This window comes from Colius striatus, chromosome 15 (assembly GCF_028858725.1).
Source record: "Colius striatus isolate bColStr4 chromosome 15, bColStr4.1.hap1, whole genome shotgun sequence".
Taxonomy (NCBI): Eukaryota; Metazoa; Chordata; class Aves; order Coliiformes; family Coliidae; genus Colius; species Colius striatus.
In genome coordinates, this window is record NC_084773.1 from 17,877,371 (window position 1) to 17,898,388 (window position 21,018).

General features: G+C 44.8%; 1 protein-coding gene across 10 annotated transcripts in view; it reads right to left on the minus strand.

Annotated features, from left to right (window-relative positions):
• Nucleotides 1-21,018, minus strand: part of FOXP1 (forkhead box P1) — a 410,233-nt gene that overhangs the window by 77,946 nt on the left and 311,269 nt on the right. The window contains exon 1 of one of the 10 annotated variants that reach the window (XM_062008075.1): nucleotides 8,811-8,922. The exons of the other annotated variants lie outside the window; for them this stretch is intronic. The gene's annotated coding sequence lies outside the window, so the exon portion shown is untranslated. Of the gene's footprint in view, nucleotides 1-8,810; nucleotides 8,923-21,018 lie in introns of those variants that run through there. 10 annotated transcript variants of the gene reach the window in all.

Sequence of the window (21,018 nt, forward strand, 5' to 3'; positions counted from 1 at the left end):
CCTTTCATTGAGGTTGGACCGAGCAAACAGAAGAGGAAGCATGTTTAAGTGTGTTCTCTGTGCCCTTCTTGGAAGATAGACAACACAAATACTCTTCAGTCAGATTTATGACAACAAGCAAGGATACAGACAGGAATAGGGTGGGGTGCTGTAAACCCTACACATTGGTGATTAATACGAAGGGCCGCATTGTGCCATCAGCTATGCAGAGACAACTCCCCATTCACTTCCATAGCTATTTTGCACATTTATCTTGGGATAAACCTAAAGATTTGGCCCTATGTTTGAAAGCCACCCATCTACCTTCTAGTAAAGAATCTCCTCGCTGCACACTCTTTGCTAGAACAGAAGCATTTAATCACCAAGAAAAAAAATTAGACATGTATTTTATAGCACACCTAGAGTACAAGTTTACACTGATCCATCCCACCATCCGAAACCACATTTTCGCACCACATCTGTGCCTCTCAAAAGGTCCTGTCTTCCATTTATAAACATGGCTAACGGCCACATTCAGCCCAAGTTTTGTACTTCAGCTTATCAGGAAAGCAACTTACAGAAACCTTTTACAAAAAAAACCATTCAAATAAACCAGAAGGTGCCACGTTAAAAAGACACACATCCTAAATGAGCGTGGGCACACCGTTTGAGGACTTTAAACAGTTAAGAATGATGGCCTATATATCCACTCTCTTAACTCCCAACGTCCAACTTTTTCATGTAGCTAGTCCCTGGTAATACTAGGAATCAAAGGGCATGCAGCACCAGCAATAGGCTATTATAGCCCACACTTTATTACCCATTACTACCGAGGTCATTAGCGGTAAGAGTGATTGTACCGGTCTTAACCTATTGATCATTGTAACTACTATCATTTAATCCCGTGTTGAATGTCTGGAAAGCTGCTAAAGGCACACAAGAGAGAGTGCTTTAGCGATGAGAAATATAGCCAAAGCTTGGAAATTACACTTTGATTCATAAAATCTAGCCAGTGGTTTAAATCAATAGTATTTAAAACAGTCATGTAAGTTCTTAACTACGGCTTTCTAATATTTATGGGTCCCTTTTTGAGTGTATTCAGTCAAAACTAAACTTTATTTTAGATACTGTGCAATATCCTTTACATTACATTAGATAAAAAATATTTATTTCTGATATTTTGCTCGATAGTAAACGAAACTTAAACGGAGAGCTATAAATTCATTGTAGATTTCTATCTCTCAGATGTCAACTTAAACGCCTTGCCAAAAAAAATTACAAACCAACTTTAAAAATGGCTTAACTGTTTAAGTACATGAAAATAAGCGTGGTTTATGAGTTAACAATGAATCACAGAAGGCAGTTTATGAAGAACTAAAATAATTCTGTCTTACTGCCTTCAGGGAGTTGAAGTTCAAATTAAACTACTGGCAGATATATTTAAAGAATGCTAAGTTAGCACGCAGAGCAGAAATCAATCTTTTCTTGTTTTAAGTTGTTTATTTCTGTTTTCCACATGAAACACGATTGTTGTTATTGATATGATTAATGAACTACTTTTGGTATTGTTGACTGATAACAATAGGGTGTGGTAGATACCCAGCTGCATGTAAATCTGGCAGCAAAGGTAAAAATACAGCTGCAATTTGGCTTTCTGAGCTGTACTAGTATAGACCTGCTGACATGCTAATACCATCAACGGCAAAAAATGTCTTTAATATTCACAATTGTTTTCAGATACCATTTCTCCCAGGGTTTTACCCGCTGCTCCTCTGCATCCCCCAAAGCCCTCCGGTCCCCTGCAGTCCCCTTCACTGCCCCCAGTTTCAAGCTCTGCAAAAATACACTATGTTTCAGTGAAACTGACCAAGGAAAACTTCCACAAACTTAGGCCAAGTTCACCTTTAACTTCACAACTGAGTTACAGCAGCGATGCATTTGTCACTCCTCCATATAACCCAGACAAGGGTCATAGGGATGAAAATGATTTAGTCCTTATTTAATCATCTCCGTTCCCTCATCTTCAGTGATATTCATATAACTAAATACCAGCTAAATAATTTCAAGTAGTTTAATCTTGTATGAAGTGGGGAGAAAAAAAGCAAAGAGCAAAAATAGGAATGCTACTTTCACAACGTGCCCTCAGTGTTGGGTACAGTTGTGGTCCTGTTAACTGTTAGCAGGCATGCATGGGAGATGGGCAGGATTTCCTTAATTCATAAAGAATAACTCTGCCAGAAAATCCTTTTCTCCTGTGATATATGTTCAAACTCGATTTCAGTACGACCTCATAGCAAGCACCTTGGATTTCCAAACGGCAATTCTTTGGTTAAAGATTCTGTGATAGAAGTTGAACGAAGCACAGCAGAGCTGAACACAGACAGTAAGTCACTGAGGAACTGTTAAAAATACTGGGCTACAAATAAAAGTAGGTACAGCGAGACAAAAATCAAACAATTACTTTGAGCTGTCTTAGTAGAAAGCTATTATGTGCAATGCATTTGAAGGGTAAAAAAAGAATCATAGCTGAAACAATGCAAAAATGCTCATGTCACAGGAGAAGATAAACCACCGATACACTGACAAACAGAGGAAAGGTGATGCCACTAGCCAGAACAGAGCCCAGCAAAATAAGAAGTGCTCAAAGCTGGACCTGCTTCTATCCCAAGACTAAAAACATTTCCAACATAACGTTTCATCCTCCAAAATAAAAACAAAAAATGCCACTGTTAAACCATTCACGCAGAAACTGGAATGCTGTTTCATTATGCAAAACAGAATCTCACTCTTAGCCTTAGTTATTTTGCCATTATACAGTACAACACAGTAAGACAGGTAATGTTTATTATATTAATGTAAAATCAGCTAAGTAGTCTGTTATTAGCATAACTGTTCTCTTCGTAACAATACAGCTCCCTATTAAAAGAGGGAGGGGAAAACCCTCTTTAAAATTAAATTAGCATTTTATTATTATAGTTTTGTTTATTGTATTTTATCAGGAGGGAAGATCTCCCTTTGACCCAAGGAAGGCAGTACGATGGGCTACGCTGACATTCCCCGGCATGTCTGCTGTCTTCTCTATTCTCTTCTAGCTGAGAAAAAAATGGGAATATTTTCGTATTTGTTTACAGAATGAAACATCTGATCTTATCTACCACTTCTCATGCATACCAGGTTTCTCACTAAGTGCCAGGATAATTGTTTCTGCTATAATAAATACCCATTTAATTTGCATAAAAATATAAAGTTTACATAAATTAAATCCTTTCTACATCTACACATTTGTCAAATAGAGACTAAACTAGAACAGGCACAACCAAATACTCATTTAATAAGCTGAGTGAGATTTCAACCTGGAGATTATCATCATAATTTTTCACATTGTACAAAATTATTCATTTTTGTTTCCCATTTCATCATGAAAAGGACAAATTACAACCTGCTGTACGTGGTTCCCAACAGCAGTGATATTTTATAATGATTCAGTTAAAAAAAAAGATAAGAAAATCCACATATTTTCCCAGCATTTAGGAAATGTTAGATTAACATATTCTGCCAAAAAAGCCTCAAATAAACCAAAAGCAATCCTGCTCAGAAACATCCAAAATACCCTCAAAGCCCTTGAAAACCCCTTGATACCCTCTCCCTCCCAAACATCCTTAATATACTGAGAATGATCATCATGTCAGATTCCTTACATTTGTGTATTAATTCATTAATACATTAAGGAGAGCTTAATTAAATAATAAAAGACCGTGATTGAACCAGCAGCATTTAATATGCCTGGAATTTCATGTGAGCAAAAAGGAAGTGTTATACAGAGGGGCCTTTTTTTTCCCCCCTTCCCCTATGGCAGATTTTTTAAGAACTGCAACTCCCGACAGATTTCTAGGGAAGGATGAAGCCCTCTCTCCAGCCCCTGCCTGTTTTCTCCTCCAAGAGTCAAACCCGTAGCTGCCTGCTCTTCAAACCTGGGGCATTTGAGAAGGAATTTATTGTTCTGGCCAGCTGAAAAAAATCAGTGAGCTCTTGGAAACTATTCACCTGGTTAAATCGTGCTGTTTATTTCCCATACAAGACAGAGCTCTGCTCCAACTCTCTGGTTGGGCTTTGCCACTCTGGTTGCAAGTGTAGCCTTTATAACAGCTGTAAACTGTATTTGCTTAAAATGTGCAGTTTTTCACACCTATGGCAGACACCTACAGCTGAACATCACAGCTAAGCACAACGGTGCAAATTAGATTCTAATGAGAAAACATCAGTTGCTTCTTTGACAATCTTGCCATTCACTGATTTACTTCTAATGAAGACACACTCCAACCAGCAAGCTCGTCGTGTTAAAGGTCAAAGCACGTTCAAAAAAATGCCTCACAAAATCAAGGCAAATGGGAAATCCGCAAAGAAACCTTCTCATAAAGCGGCGTGGCAATTAGAGTAATTGTGCAAAAAGTCGTCTTTGGTAAAAAGTAAAAGAAATTAAGCTGCCACTACTGTAACAGGTTAGATGAAAATCAAAATTTAATGTATTCTCCCTTGTGTCATCTTGTTTTGTCAAGACATCAAATAGAATTGGAAAGTACAAAATAACAAGCCCTTGAGAAATCACAGAAGCCGACCTTTTTGATGTTGTTGGTTTACCTTGTTCTCAGTTATTTGAACAATGATGTTTCAGATTTAAGGGCAAGATAAAGCTTAAAAATTAAAACCCGTTGTCAGTTTGGGGAGGAGGGGGTATTGTCCCTCCCATATAACAGAGCATCTTACCTAATCAATGAAAGCAAATCCATCCAAAATTAGTGCACATAATTAACAACTCCACTTATTTGTTCAAAATTCAGTCTGGGTTTTCACACATTCATTCAACTTCAGCACAAACCACAGATCCTCCTGCTAGTAGAGGAAACTGTGCTGGAAAGGTTCGAAAAGAGAAAAGGAAAAAAAAAGGAAAAAATAAAAAAGCTCGTTGAAAAGATATTTGTCAGTGCTGCTTCTCTTCCCAAGCTCCACACGGCCACTCTAGAGCTGCAGATCACTGCGTGATACATTCTCTTGCCTTTCCTTAAAACTGGAAAGCAAAGCTGAGCTAGTAAAGACCTTATAAAAACAAAACAGTACAGGACATTTTAACTCAACTACAGCAAAGTAGTTTCCAGTAATGCAGTCCTGCTTTCAATAAAACAAACAAACTGCTTAAAACCAGCCAAGCCTTTCACCAAACAATAACAAATTTAGCTTATGGTGTCAGGACTTTCCCACAATCTAGTTTTGCAGGTGTTGATAAAACTACCCCTGCTACCTCTTTTCCCTAGCAAAGAAGGGAGAAAACAACATCAGTAAGTTATCTTGCTACCAGGAAACATTTTCATAAAGTAAATCCAAGTGCTGTGTCCTTACAGCGTAGGTTTGTCTACAGTAGCTCTAAAATGACTGAGAAATACAGAGCAAGAAAGCGCAAGAGCTTTGCAACTCTTTAAACTTTTGAATGCAAAAATCCCCCTCCCCTTACCTTTCCTTCAGCTGCCCAGGGCGTGCAACCACAAGAACAGAAACCAAAGCATTTTACAGCGAAACGGTCATTTCTTTAGCTTCAGTATTTTAGAAACGATGTGATTCTCAAGACACACCAGGGCTCGAGCACTGCCAGGTTACAATGCTGCGTAAGAAATCGCTCTGACTGCCCTACATCACTTACAATGCCTAAAAATCCCCTTTAACCTTCTCCACACAACTGTTGCAACTCTTTTCTTCCTTGCACACAACAAAAATCAACCCAACTTTCGAAGACGTCAAAGCCCACTGTCCATCAGCACAACAATCCATCTGTGACCCATTACAACCCAGGGGCACTACGGGACGACTCCACAGTGGTGGCTGAGAACTATTTATGCCCCAGCATAAATTTCAGCGTGGGACTAAGAGTTATACTTCTAAAACCATGCAAGAGGGCTCATCCAGCTGCAGAAGACCCATACCATCCTATGAGCAGCGAGAGCCTCGGGAAATCAGCGCTGGGTTTTCATTTCTTCTCTGCCAATGCCATTATAGTTATGTTTTCAACTGACTGGCTGGTCAGAGCATGTCTCAGTGCTTTTTGTTGTTGTTTTTTAAAGCAAAAATAACATTTCTTTAAAAAGGGAGAGTACAATAGTACAACACAGTAAACTGTATGTTAAACAAGACCAAAAAAAAAAAACAAACCAAACACCAAACCAACTGTAGCAAACAAAAAAAATATTTCAAAGCAGTCCTTCCTATCATAAGCCTTCTGATGATTTATGGTTTACCAACTCAGCAAGGTTACGCAACACTGCATGCCTTTAGATGCATTATTTGAGTCAGTTGAGATTTAATTAAGATCACAGCCTCCAAAATCCCTGTCAAATGAAAATTCACAGAAGACAATACACTATATATCCTCATGCAGATAGTCTCCATTCCATGCTCTGGAATAACATAAGTTAATCCTCGTTTCTATGGTGGCAGACAAAAGTTCACTAATTTTGTTTTCTTTTGACACTTGTGTTGTTTTCTGTTTTATGTCATGAGATCATTCCCTTTTGAGAAGGGGAGGGGAGCTGATATAGGGGGAGAGGAGGGAGAGCAATATGTCTGAATATGGCAGCAGATGTATTTTGACATTCTCACAGCTCTGCCGTGATGTCATCAAGTTTTCATATAATTAACCCCTGCCAGTAAGAGCATCATTTCATGACATCTGTCCATTGGTAAGAAGAGGAAAGAGTCAGGGACAAAACACGAGAAGTGCCTAAATCTTCCTCTCACACTAAAACCAAAATCAAACAAAATTAAATTCAAGCTACAAAACAGCATTCACATCTTCTGTCTCAGCCACTGGCTCTCCCCAATTCATTATCTGCCCCAGCTGCCTCCTCACCTCGGCGGTGCTCTGAAACCACAAGCCACGCACGCCCAGCTCATCGCTGACGCCTTCTCCTCCCGATGATTCGGGTGTAGGGGAACCCCTTCACTCTACAGTTCCTCTGTACGCTAAACATGAGCGTGTTAAATAAAACAGTATTTCTTACAGGGAAATTGCTAGAACTTCACCTCATTCCAGTGTATTTCTATTTGCATTATCTTAATATCTGCTTGCTTATCTCATGGTTTAGAAATGACAGGTGCTAGCGGTCTTTTGTTTGACAGGCCACTACACAAATAACTGTCTTGCCTGAAAGGGCTAATGCACTACTAATGAACGATAAATCAACTTTGATTATAAAGTGTCAGACCAATCAGTTTGCAGCTCAGCTCTATCGCAGGCTAGGCCAAGGCAGCTACTCTGTTCAGGCAGGGTTTGGGTTTCATTTCTGCAGCCTTATCAATGAGATTTTTTGGAAGTAGTCACAGGAGACCACTGAAAGCCCTCTGACAGCGGATTTTCCACCGGCTGTAAGGAGAGTGCCTGCTTTTAGAGACTTCTTAGGCTACTACTGCAATAAATACACAATCAACAAAAGCCATTCCTTAACCAGACAGAAGCGCGCTCTAATGACATATTCACGTATAAACACGTATGTTAGTCATGACTTTTAAAAGAGCTAGAGGCAAACAGAATTGCTTTTTAGCTAGATGTAGAGATGTGCAAAACGCCTGAAAGCTTTGCACAGTAAACATGCTTCTGAGGGGCCCGATCCGGCAAGCGCTAACACAGCAGGCAGAGTGCTTACTGCTTTGGGGGAGAGAGACACGCACAGAGGCTCCTCTCTTATCTTATAGCTGCTGCACACACACAAGTCATCCCAGGATCGGGCTCGGGAGCATCAGGCATGAAAATTAGCTTTGATCCAAATGAAAACGGGCTTTAACATTTCGGTTTATTTACAAAAAAAAAGGCAACCTAGCCCGAGTAAGGCACTTTTTATTAGAAATAAACTTTACTGATTTATTGTAGTTAACAATTCAACATTCATTGCTAGAATAAATCCAACCATTTCGTTTTCATAAACAGATCTTAGTCACCCCGAGTGAATCACATTTCCTGCCACCAAAGTTGTTTTTATTTAAAAATATAAAATGGTAGCACTTTCAAACGCCAGCACACACCCCGAGACGACCGCGTCGCCTTATCAAGTGTCTCTTCCCTATCACCAGCACAGCTGAAACTCTCGTGTTTTGGAAAACAAGCTGGCTTTGAAGGAGTTAATTCCAAAGAGGAAGAGTGTATATGCACTTTGCTCTAAACTTACCACCCACTTCCTAAGGGTTCCCTCCTCCCCACCACCACCCTCGAAAAATCATCTCATTTGCCGCCGAGACACTGGCTCGCAGGGGTGACACTTAACTCAGCCGCATTCAGATCCCGTTACATTTATTTCGCTGGGGTTCATAACACTAGTCAATGTCAAAACCAAAGCTCACTCACTTAATTTCCCCCTGGTAAATTGACTGGCGAATCTACTCAGCAATCCCGGTTCCTGACATTTAAACCTGACAAAGTATTTTATCCGGCTTTGGGTACTTTCCCTCCTTCCTCGCTTTTCTTCAAAACTACAGCACCGAAGTAAAGAACTGCCCGGCCGGCTAAGCGCACACAAACTGTCAGAACAAAAGGCAAGCAAGACACCAAACACACCCCATCACTTTTAAAGACCTTTAGGCAACTTGCGAAGCGCGCACGCTGCACCCCCCTCCTCTGCACAGGCGGGTACGGAGGAGGAGACGGCAGAACCGGCCACCAAACTCACAGCCGGACACCAGGAGTCAGACCCGCCGCGGCATCCTTCGGCTTCTCCGCGCTCTTTGCACCAGTTTGGGAGCGGGCCTGCCCTTCGCGCCTCCCCCTCCCCATACCCCCCCGACAAGGCACCCACCTGGGCGGCGGCGGGCGGCGTGCGACGCGCCGGGCCATGGAGCGGGCTGGCAGAGCGGCGCGGAGCGGAGCGGAGCCTCCGCGGGTGCGGGCGGAGTGCCGGGGCGCGCTGCTCGCCGGCTGCCGCGGCGCGCCGCCACCCGCGCGGCCCCGCCCTGCGCCGCCGCGCACACCCCGCCCCGGAACGGGGCGCCCCGCGGGCCCGGCCCTCCCCCTCCGCCCCCTCCTCCCGCTCCTCCGGCGGCGGCGGCGGCGGCCACCGCGTTGCCCCCGCGCCCTCTGACCCGCGCCGCAGCCCCGGCCCCGCCGCGACCCACCGACAAACTGCTCCGAAGTGCCCTCCCCGCCCCGCCGAGTCAACGCGCCGTGCGGGTGCGGGCAGCGGTGGGAGGAAGGGTCGGGTCAGCTCGCGCAACTCCCGCCCCAGGCGCCAGCCTCGGCTCTGAGGAAGGGGCTGCCCGCTCCCGCGGCAACTTTCTCTGCTCCTCTGAAAAGTGGCTTTTACTCTCCTCCCGCTTTTCCCGACGGTTCTGCCCCTGAACGCTCAGGATTTCAATGTCAGAAAATAATAACAATTAAAAATAAAATGAAGCCCAAGAAGCCTGTAACAGGAGTTTGAAGAGACAGGCGTGCCTGGCCTGCGACCGGGAACGTCCCCTTCCTTTCACGAGGCAGAGGAGCATCCATCACCGGCACAGTGGTGGGATGCTCACGCACAGCCAGGGCAGAGACCCCTCCTCACAATACACCTAGAGCAGAGACATGTCACACACAAAGAATGGGGAACCCTCCTCATACACACTCAGGAGCTGAGACTGTCCCTCACACACACCAAGGGCTGGGGCCCCTCCTCACACGTCCCAGGGCAGGGGTCTCTCACAGCCCACACCAGCGGAAGCCACAGCTACCTGTTCTTCAGGCAGCTGAGCCCTCGAGTTTGGGGTGGAAGTCACGTGTGGGTCTGCGGCACCTTTTTACAGCAGGGTTGGCGGTTTCACATCACTCAGAACAAGCTTCCTCAAACTCTTCAAGAACAACTCATTGTGCCCCCCACCCCTTGACTTCAATACGCACATGCAGTCCTGTCACTGCATCGACTCTAACCCAGACTGCACTGCCGTGATCCCCATAACCTGTTTTCTCTTGCCCAAAAAGCAACTCTCTGCTTCATGTCAGGCAGTAATATTTGGCAAAATCTGTCCCTCTATTTCAATTTTTGTTTGTTTTTGACATTTGCACATAGTTTCTACAGACAAAATTGATGCAGATCATTACTTCACATGCAAGTAACATAAAACACAGAAGCCACCCGGACACTATTCCCAGGCAGAACTGCACTTTATTTGCAGGAGTGGAGGGCTGTCAGACAATGGCTCCATTAGTTATGCCGCTAAAGAACCTCACAAGAAGCAAAGACAAAGGACCCAATTTATTGACAACTTGTGATCTGATGTTAAATGGGATGTGATACGGATTGCTTTCCACCCTAAAGTGTTTTCGTGTCAGATAACAAATTTATTAATGGGATTTTTTTCAGGTCACAAAAATGTGACCCCACCCTCTTATGAATATTTAATATGGGACTAAGGGCATCTTTTGCAAGACCCTAAATCTGCCAGAAACAACCTACATGAATCAGAAAGTGCCTGCCTCTTAAAGGGGCACACACGTACCGAGCAGGGCAGCACAGAAAGGGCATGGGAACAGCTGGTATTTGTAAGTACTCTGTGGATGCAAAGTCAAGCAAATAGATCCCTGCACACTCCACCACACTGGACACTCGGTAATAACATAAACTGGTAACACAGGCAATGAACAAGTAATAATTACTGCATGTGCTTAAGAGAATCCTTCCTGTCTTGGACTTCAAAGCAATCTCAAGGAACTCAAATTGCTTTGGGGAGTATATTACAGAATACTCAAACTTCAACTTTTCAACAGTTTCTCTTGCAGATCACCTCCCTCTCTCCACTAAGAACATCACTGTGGCAGCATCCCCAACCCCACTGACCACGATGGAGCATCGGTAGAATACAGCTCTGTGCTTTTAACACACTCGGTTTACTAACTCTGCAGCCAAAACAAGGACGCTGCACACCCTGGCAGCCTCTGCAGACCCCAGTTTGAAAATATTCTGGTCTACCTTGTCTTCCTCAGCACAAACTTCTCACTCACATACAACCTTCTCTAAGTCACATTTTCAATTCTTATTTTCCAATACAGCCATATCCAGGAACATGCAGCTCAATGAAAGACCAGTGCCGCCCTTCTGCCCTGACCCTCCACTGATCACATGCCCTTGGACCAAGCTCTGACTTACTGTATTTATTACAAAGGAGGGCTCTATGAAGTTTATCACTTTATTCAAGGCATTTATCCTTTTCTTTGTTTGTTTCTTTCCAGGGGCAAAGGAAAAGCCTAATGTGGAAATGCAAACACAAGGCTGTGAGCTACATGCAAAGCAGAAGCACGGTGCTGGTTCTGGCACTGACAATTCTCTCCAGCCTTGGCCAAAACAGCTAGAAATCTATTTATTTGTTTATTTACTGTAATGGCTATCACACTGAGGATACCTCTGTCTCTAAGAGCTCAGTTTGCAACACTTCTGCCCTGGCTCCAGACTTGCCTGCATGCCCACCATTTCAGAGGCTGTAAACAGCCTCAACATCTCTGTCTCCTCATCTGCCAAACAGGGATAATGCTACTTATTTCAGGATCTTCCATTGACCAATATTTGCAAAACACTTTGAAAATGAAAGGTGCTGTCTAAGCACTGAGCACTGGCCACAGAACCTGCATGCTGTGTTTTTAAAGTATTTTATAAACCCTTTCATATAAAAGCTTCATACTTGCAAGCTCAGCCAACATCTGCTGTGGGCTAAAAACTTTAGTCTATTCCCTTCGTAATGGAGATGGTAGCACTTGTTAAGTAAGGTCACCGTGAAACACGATGCATTTCTAAGCCAGCAAAATATTTTAAAAGACCATGAAGAACCATAAACTCCCACTTTAATTCCATTCAATTATGGAGAGTCATCACAGAGACAGACAGGGATGTTCAAAACAGAACACGTAAAGCTAAAAATAACCGTGGGTGAGTGTGGCAGACTGGGTGGCTGTGTGGCACCACATGCCCACGGGGTCTGGCCCATATTAAGTGGTGGCATCAATATGGAGGTGAAAGAAAGCAGTCACTGGATACCAGGCTCTAAGGTCCAAGTGAGAGGAATGGATTACGAATTACGATGATTACAGAGGAATAAATGGGTTTGCAATGCCATGATTTTACACGTACACTTTATTCAGTGTCTTTTCCAGGAACCTATCCACGCAGAGGCTGTGGACTTGCCTGTTGAACAGCCTCTGCTGTCTGCAGGGGAGAACGAAAGAAAAGACACAACATCCACATAGTTGAGCCTCCTCCAACCAGACTTAACCTGCCCCAAATTAGGACATTTTATGTCCCAATTAAGAGACAGCTTCTACCTAAGACAGCAAATTCATCTGCTCTTGTCCTCGGGATGCTCCCCGGGGCAGGCAGGGCCAAAAAAGACCCACTTTACTCTCTGGCAACAAATGGTGGGGCAAATCCTGCGCCCTGCTCCCCGAGAACAAATTTGGGAGTAATTCAGATGAACTTTGGTGCTGGTGTTGCTGTGGCAGAGGAGCCTGCCTGCCTGCTGGAGCTGATGCCAACCCTGGCAAAGGCAAGGGCCAAATTACGCCGCTTGGCACGTGGGCTGGAGCCACGGGCCAGTTTAAAAGTAAGCTGCTGTTTGCAGTTCTGAGGGAAAAAGCTGTCTCGGCTACTATTCCCACTCCTGGATCCCCAGGCCCATTTTTGTGGGGTTAAATCACATTTTCCTGTTTTGAGAATGCTTCGTTTTCCCTTGTTGCTGTTTGAAAGACATACAAAAACAAATGGGGAAAACAACTGACTAAACAGGAAATAGTGAAACTTATTACCCACAAAGTGCTGAGAAAAAGGACAAAGTAAACTTCTTTTTTTGGGCGATGTTTAACAATCGCAGTTAATGTCCTCACAGTAAAATATCTTCAGGCAGAAAAGTGATTTTTAGGCTGACAGTGCCTCTAACAAAACCGAACAGCAAAGCAATTAACATTTCAGTAACGCCCGTGTCCCTGTTGCTCTGCTTTTTTTTTTTGATGTGAAGCTGTCATTTTCCTTATTGCCCCTGCAAATTCTGCACGAAGAAGGCTCTTTAAGTCCCCTCAGTGTTGTACAATGGTTTAAATTTCACTTCATGGCATGCTTTAAATTACCATTCACATCTTCATTTAATGCATCATTTTATAATGCCAGTGTTACTAGTTAATTTATATATACACAGCAGGATGTGTCAACATTCAGGTGAGTTATGAATATGATTGTGCAGGAGTTATGGAAGACATTTCAGCAAAATTATGGTTCCCTCTAAACATAAAAATATTAATAATGAATCAAACATCACAGGTAAACAACAAATTTTATGTAATTGCACTCCCCCTTGCTTCCAGATAAATAAATAAATAAGAATGGCAACATTTTTTTCCTCTGCGTTCGGATTTGATTGATCTTAATAAATTGCCATCTCCTTTCCTAATAAACTGTAATCTCTTGTTTCCGCCACAAAGTAAAATTTATTAGCACACTCTTCTACCAGCAGGTCTGCATCACTCACAGCACAGTGTGCAAATTGTTCCAAGTATGCTTGGGCATTATTCATAATTTATTTTTCTGCCCCAAAGTACACAATATATTGAAAGGTAATCACCACTAACTGTTCTCAGTTACTTTCCTTAATTATGTGAGATAGCATTTCTGTCACGTACAGTGGAGGAAATGCTGTGGTTTCCATTAAAACTCCATTTTTTTTTGCCATGGGTTGAGACACGGTGTTCACACAGAGAGAACCTTCTTAGGACAGGAAAGGCTGGAGGTGGTATCTGGTAGGAGATGGCAACACCTCCACTTGAAAAAGAACAACCCCTGTCTACCAAAATAACCCACCGGGCATGACAACAGTAACAGCTCCGACAGCAAAAGTAGGTGTTTTGTCATGATGTTGAAGTTGCCATGGTAAGAAAAAAAACTCCACAGAAAGAAACATCAACAAATCAAATGCCAATCAAACACATTTTTGCCCGTTAAGTATTAACCAGTGAACTCCTGGCCACCCCAGGCAGATCATCCTCTGCTCACTGCCCCTGTGCAGGCAGGCAGGCGCTGCGGGCTGCAGCAGCCCCAGTGCCCCCCGCTTTGCATTTTGAGATTGATTCACCCCTTTTTGGGGCTGGTGTGGGTAGAATTGGTGTGTCACATAGTGTTAGACGCACTGCCCTCTCCTGGCCACCTGCTTCTGTCATCAGGAGACTTACAGCTTCCCCTCACTGCCAAGACTCATCCTCTCTAAAACCATGCCTGCTTCCACAACAACTTACACACACACCCCCCCACGTGCACACATACATTTGCCACGGGTTGAAATCCAAATAAATCTGATTCAATAGGGGCTGTCTGATGTACAAACACCCATCAGTCCATTCTGCCGCTCGCTCACGCTCAGCCTGCCAGTGCCAAACTGTATCCTCTGGTTCATCTGCGAGGATCACCTGTATCACCACAGGCCATCTCCTGGTTCTCACTCGCTCTGTTGGGAACGTGTATTTTCAATAAAACACCTTCTTAGCAGTAATGGGCCACTGTTCTCATTTCAATGGTCCCCGAGGTTTCATGATACAGTATACTTAGCTGGCTCAGAGTTCCAAGTTTTCCTCCAACATGCAGAAAAGCTACTTTCAATTTTTTTTCCAAGAAGGCAGCCAGGGGAAGAGCTTTTGCTGGTCTTTAAAGAGAGAAACTTTGTATATGCAACAGAACAATGCGAATTGTTTCCTAAAGAGGTGTTCAGGCAATGGCCCTCCTGGTTAAACAGAAAAGCTGCTGTACAGCTGATGCTATGTGGGGAAGAAGTTTGAAAGCAGCACAAGGATCTCTGCTCCTGCTAGAACAAAAGCATCACAGCTCCAGGAAACAAACACACCTCCAAAATGCCGCAGAGCAGCAGAACTGCATGATTTGCAAAGCTGGCAAACAAGGCAAAAGCAAGTAGACTTACTGCAGGCAGAAGGACACAGAGGAGCCCTCCCTGATAACCTCTGGTTGCCATACCGGATTTGCAAGGTCCGTGCTGCTGCACGGCAGCTCTGCTCTGCCAGCAGGAGCTACTAAAAGTTGTTACTCCAGGTTCCTCTGAGTATGGATAAAAAGGTTTTTTGGAAGCAGGGCATGCAAGGGAGGCCTCCTCATGACCACCAACCAGCCTGTGATGCACGTAGGGTGCTTCTCCTCCCTGTCTCTGAGTGAGGAGCATCCCCTCACTCAGCCTGGCAGGACAGGGACGAGCGGCACGCTGCAGGGCAGGAAGGAGACCCGGCTTTGGCACAGCCATCCCCTGGCCTTTGGCCATGTCAGTCATTTTGATGGTGCACGTTTGGTTTCACATGGACGAGAAACAGCCAGCCATATAGGCTAAGCAAACATCCCAACTATAGGACTTTACTCTCGGATCCCTCGGGGTCATCCGAGCGGCTCAGAGTCCTTTGTGTGGCACTAAGCAAGGCTCACTGTGTGCTTTGGGCTTTCCTTTGTACTTCCACTCTGGCCCTTCACAGCGCAATGCTGTGATCCATCGCTTCTTCCCAAATAAACAGGGCCCAAACTGAACTCAAGGACAGCGTCCTCCCCTCCCGCTTCCCTTCCCCAGGCAAACGGGGCTCCGGTCTGCAAGCAGGGGTTATGACCCACGGATGTTTCCTATCCAAATCCGTCTGCTGCTTATCCCAATCCTTTTCTCCCCGCTAATCCACAAGAAAAAAAAGGATGCTGCTGAGAGGCAGGAGGTCTCGGAGCCAGGAGGGGATGTGGTGGAGCAGCCATGACCCACTCCTTTGCTGCACCCGTCATGGCAAACAAGCAAATACAAGAATTTGTCTGGGGCCTCTTGAAACAAATTTGTCTTCCTGTGGCAAGAGAAATCCCTCAGATGTGCGTAAAGACTTAGTGCAGGGCTGCTGGGGTTGGAGAAGCACAAACCCACCCGCTGCAAAGCATAACAACGGAGGAATACTACAAGAAGTCACCTCTCTGAACTGTTATTTATGCTCTGGCAGGAGACAACAATTCTTTGCTGAGAAATGCAGCCACTTCTGGGGTGGACTGTGGCAGCAACTTCACCATAGAGAGCGAAGCTGGAGGGATTCAGGAATTCAGGACACCTGAGGCACCAAATCCTTCACTCCAATGAAACTGCAGGGTGATTAAGCAGAGAGAATGTAACCATCCAAACTGTAATTTGGCCAGCACAATGGATCTAACACCCCTATTCTTAGGAGAAAAAAAAATAAGTACTGTATTTGAAGTTCAAAATCTAATTAACTATTTGAGCAAAAGAATTCTGTTTTTAAAAGAAAATTCCTAACAATATAAAGAGAATTAGTGCCAAAGTTTTTGAAGAACCGCATAAAATGGTATGAAAAACGTATGATATTGTAATAATAGGAATGACTGGATTTGCTCAAATGTTCCTTATACCTTATAATACAAGAATAAAATACAGTGTAAATCCTTCTATCTACATAAGTTCCCTGTACAGAAAAATCTCTCCTTTAATAGGTTTACACCTTTAACATGTATTAGTTTGGAAAAGTCCTAGGGTATAATTACACATCTTGGCTTGGCACATTAATAGCTGTTCCCTTCATTTACTGATTCCTTTTACTGGTCAATTTGCTATTTTACTATGCTGCTCTTAACAGTTTGGCTTCCCAGAGGCACCCTCTGCCAGCAGACCCCGTGCTGGGACGGGAAGAGGGGCTGAGCTGGCCATGGGGTGCCTGATCCCTTGGGGAGGTGGGGTTTGGTACCTTGTTCTCAGCTGTTTGCACGTATGATGCTGGTCTGGGATGCAGCATTTGCATCTGTGTGTGCCAGCGAGCTGCAGGTCGAAGGCAGGAGGTAGAGGAGCTGCCCTCACTTCCTCTAAAAGCTGTGCAGAAACACACCCTTAGGGCCCAAGAGAAAACAAGTCAAGCAGGGCTTCCTCAGGACTTCTTCGGGGCTTCTTGCCACCTTGCTGGTCGTGCCTCCCTCCAGGTCTCTGCAGACCATGCCTGTGCCCTGTGGAGCCATGCTCCCTGCTGAGCCAGCTCTGGGCCCTGCATCCTGACTCGCTGCTCCTTCCCTCTGCTGCCTTGCATCCCTCCACTCCTCCTTTGCTCCAGGCCTTCCCTGTTGTTCCCAATTCTGTTCTTTGCTCCCCTGGAGCTCCATCCCCATTGCTCATCCTCACCTTCCCTCTCCCTGTGGCTCGAGAGACCTGGAGAGATGCTCACCTGGGACAGGGTGCTCCCCTAGCTCCACACCACATACCTGAGATTTCCCCATCATAGAGAAGGGACATCTCTAGTGATCTTCTCCTACCAGTCCCCACAGGTTCACTTTGCATCTCAGCTCCAGACTCCAAGGCGAAGCTGGTGTTTGCTAAAGCCTCCGTCCGGCTTTTACAGGTCTTTCGACAGTTTAAGAGGGTTTCCTTGTGTTACAGCCGAGCCATTCATTTAATGGCTTTTCAGCACTGCCATTATAAACCAGAACTTTTCAGGTGTTTATTACTCCGCTTTAAAAATTGGCTCTATGCTGAAATTTGGCAAACAAAGTGTCAGCCTAGGAAGAAAATGATATTTTTTTGCCAATTCTGTACTCTAGAAAAAGTGACCCCAATTTGCCCTCCATAAAAGCGCAGCTCCTGCCGCCTCCGTGACACTGGTGAAGTAACAAGTCAATATTGTAATATTGCCAGCAGAGCTGCAGTGATTTAATGCCTAAAATTGCTTTGAAGGTGAAGAGTGCTATTGAGCTGCTAATTATTAACTATTATTACTGATCCCGCCGCACAACAAAGACGCAAACAGAAAACAAAGGGACTATGAAGCGTCACTGCAAAGAAATGAGGCAGGATCGACACACGAGAGTCCGTCGCTGGACACGGAGGAGCTGCAAAACAAGAGCCAGGAGCACTGGGCAGGGTGGGGCCCTCCAGCCAATGCAAGAAGAACAAACGGATATGGAAATATTATTTTTCATTTTCCAGCACGGTGTTTCAAATACAAATAAAACACAAATGATACCGAGTAGCCTGCTCCACGCCAAAGCTAGCAACGGCGCAGGATCAAAATCAGCTCTGAACCGAGCTGAACTGAGGTCAGCAGGGACATCATATTGCTCAGCCAGAGCCAAGAGAAACTTTGCCATTTATTTCAGCACGCAGAAGACAGAGCCTTGAAGGTGCTGAGGATGGGAGACCTTGCCTTGGCAGCCCGGCAGACATACATGGACATACGTTTCAGTGAGCCCCAAAAGATGCATCCTCTAAGTCTTTGGGATCCTTTCAAATCCCATCTGCACGGGGGCAGCAGCATCCGTATGAGGCACCTCAGAATCTGCCCTAGGTTGACCTGACTTGGCTGAGCAGAGGGGGAGGCAAGTTATCTCCACCCTAAACCTCCCAAGCCACTCTCCTGTTATTCCCTTCTTCAGGGACTGCAGTTTCATAGAAGAAAGGTAACAGAGTATTTCTTCACTGGGAAAAAGGGTGAGGACCAGGAGGCGAGTGAGGCCACATTTGGCCAGTGCCCTATCAAAGCAGGCCAGAGAAGTCATCGGGGCTGCTTTCAAACATGCTAAAAAGGTAAAAAAACAATCTATCCTTCTGGAAACTTTCTGCTTGCCTAAGTGGCAGCTATTTAAACACAATTAACAAGCAAATGATTTTAAAATTACAATACATTTAATAAGGCAGCATCACAAACAATTTGCATCTCATTAAAGCGTTTGAAGCTGCAGAATCAGCCTCCCAAATGGGCTGCACATCAAGTGGGAAACCCAGACACAGTCAGCAGCTTCTGCACTGTTCTCTGACACCACACACGTGCTGGGAGAGCAGAGGGGCTCGGTGCTCCAGCCGAGCCCCCAGCCAGGCCAGCCCCACAGGGAGCTCCAGCCACAGATTCTGACACAAGGAAGGATGCCACAAGCCAAAGCTTTGCTGGAAGTGGGTGTTAAACGAGGAAGGAAGGAAGGAAGGAAATGGGCGTGGGGGTGTGTGTGCATGTGGGATGGGCACTTTTTAATGTACATTTGTGAACAAAGGGTTTGAAGACATTTTGAGTCATTTACTCAGCTATATGTATAATTAAAAGTTTGTAGATTACACCACTACAAACCTGAGATTGCTGTTGGGTTTGGACACACGTTAATTCCCACAGAACAATTTCATACTGACATGTGCATCAGGAAAAGTCTCAAACAAGTAACAGTTTTAAAAGCTCTCAACTCATTTGCAACTCTGATTTACTGTGGTGGCTCCACTGAACCCGGAGGATGCAGGGGCACTTCCCCATGTGCCTTTGGCTTCCTTTAGAAAGCCACACTGCACCCCTCTGCCTGGATCACAACCTAGGATGCAGGCTTTGCTAGGCACAGCTTTATATGGGTACACATGTGGGTGAGGGCTGCTGGGTTCTTCTATCAGCACAGCTCTTCCCACACAAGACCCTTCTGCTGTAGCTCATGGAAGGGAATGATTTGGCAGGAGACTGGTGGGAAGCTGTTGCTGATGGGAGGTAAAGTATATACACAGTAGCTCTACAGGTGATGTATTAAGAAATTCCCAGATGAATGAGAAATGCAGCCAGACAGCTCTAATTTCAATGATCTGGAGACTTGAAGGCGAGGACATCCATGAGAGAGGACAACCCTAAGTAAGACGCTTTTCACAATCAGCCCCAAGTGCTGGCACCGGCTGCTAACACCAGTGACTTACACATCAACCACACCTTTAATCCAAAAGCTTGTTCCAAAGTACTCCACGAACAGAAAAGGCACGGACAGTACTTTCTCTAAAGTTCAGCGCAAGTTCTGCGACAACCTTTTACTTTCTGTGCCTAAAACTCGGCAGGCTCCGGAGCAGCATGTGACAGCTGTTTAACGCTGTGCAGCACAGTTACACACAGCACTGGCAGGAGAGAGCGAGAAAATAGTTTACAATTGAATCTGCAGAGGAAATTTGGGTAAGTTGAATGTAATTATCCATCTGGAACCTGGCCAAGGGCTGGGACTACTCAAAACCAGGAGGGAAGCTGTAAGAAGCGACCAGTTTTGATCATCCTTCGGAAGGCTGCAGGTCTGAGCTGCCTCGTGGCCTCTCTCTCAGCTCTCCTTGTCACAGGGAGAGCAGAGTCAAGCACAGCACCCACGGGGCTCTCGCCAGGGAGGCTGTGCTGGGATCCATCCCACTGCACTGAGACCTGCCCAGCAGTGACACGGGGCTGCTGGAGGCACTCGTGCCCCACAGTGCCTCTGCAAAGGGGGTGGCAGCTTGAGCCTGGGAAGCAGGATAAAAAACCACACAAAAACAGATAGAAAAAAGAACTAATAATAAATAAAACCCCACTGGCAGAGGCAAACCAGTCATCATCTTGCCAAGCAATGTGCATGCAACTGACTGCTGTGAGTGCAGCACAACAGAGAAGCCCCCGAGCCCTTGGGTGCTTCCCGGGTCTCTCCATCCCTTGTGCCATCACTGCCAGAGTGTGTCATCCCAAAACTTCCTGCCCAGAGATGCCATCGACTTCTGACACAGGCCTCGTGGCTTCTTTCTTAGGTCTGTGGTTTAGTAGTTTGTCAAAACAGGATACTATTTAGATTTAAAATGTTGCAATTTAAACAAAGACAAAATAGTTATTGTTGTTTTAGCAACCAGACATCAGGCTCTCCTCACGTACAGGCTGCGTTTTGTTTTTGAAAGACCTCTGTCCACGTTTGCCAGCACTCTATCTCTGCAAACCTGGATGCGAAGACAAGTGCCTAAGCAAAACAACGATCACTTTCTATGAATTACTAAACATGTGTAATTCATTTATCTGTAATATTGTGCTAAACTCAGCTCCAATTAAACAAACGAAAACACCTGCTTAGCACACATAGATCTTTCCATACCTCAGGGGAAGACACATCAGTGTGCTCTGTAGTACAATCTGGCTCAGAAGCCTACACTAACAATGCAAAGCAGGGGTTTATTTATTTATTTCTTTTTAAATGCTCGCAGGCAAGGAGATAAAACAAAATACAGACAGTAAGATTTTGGGAG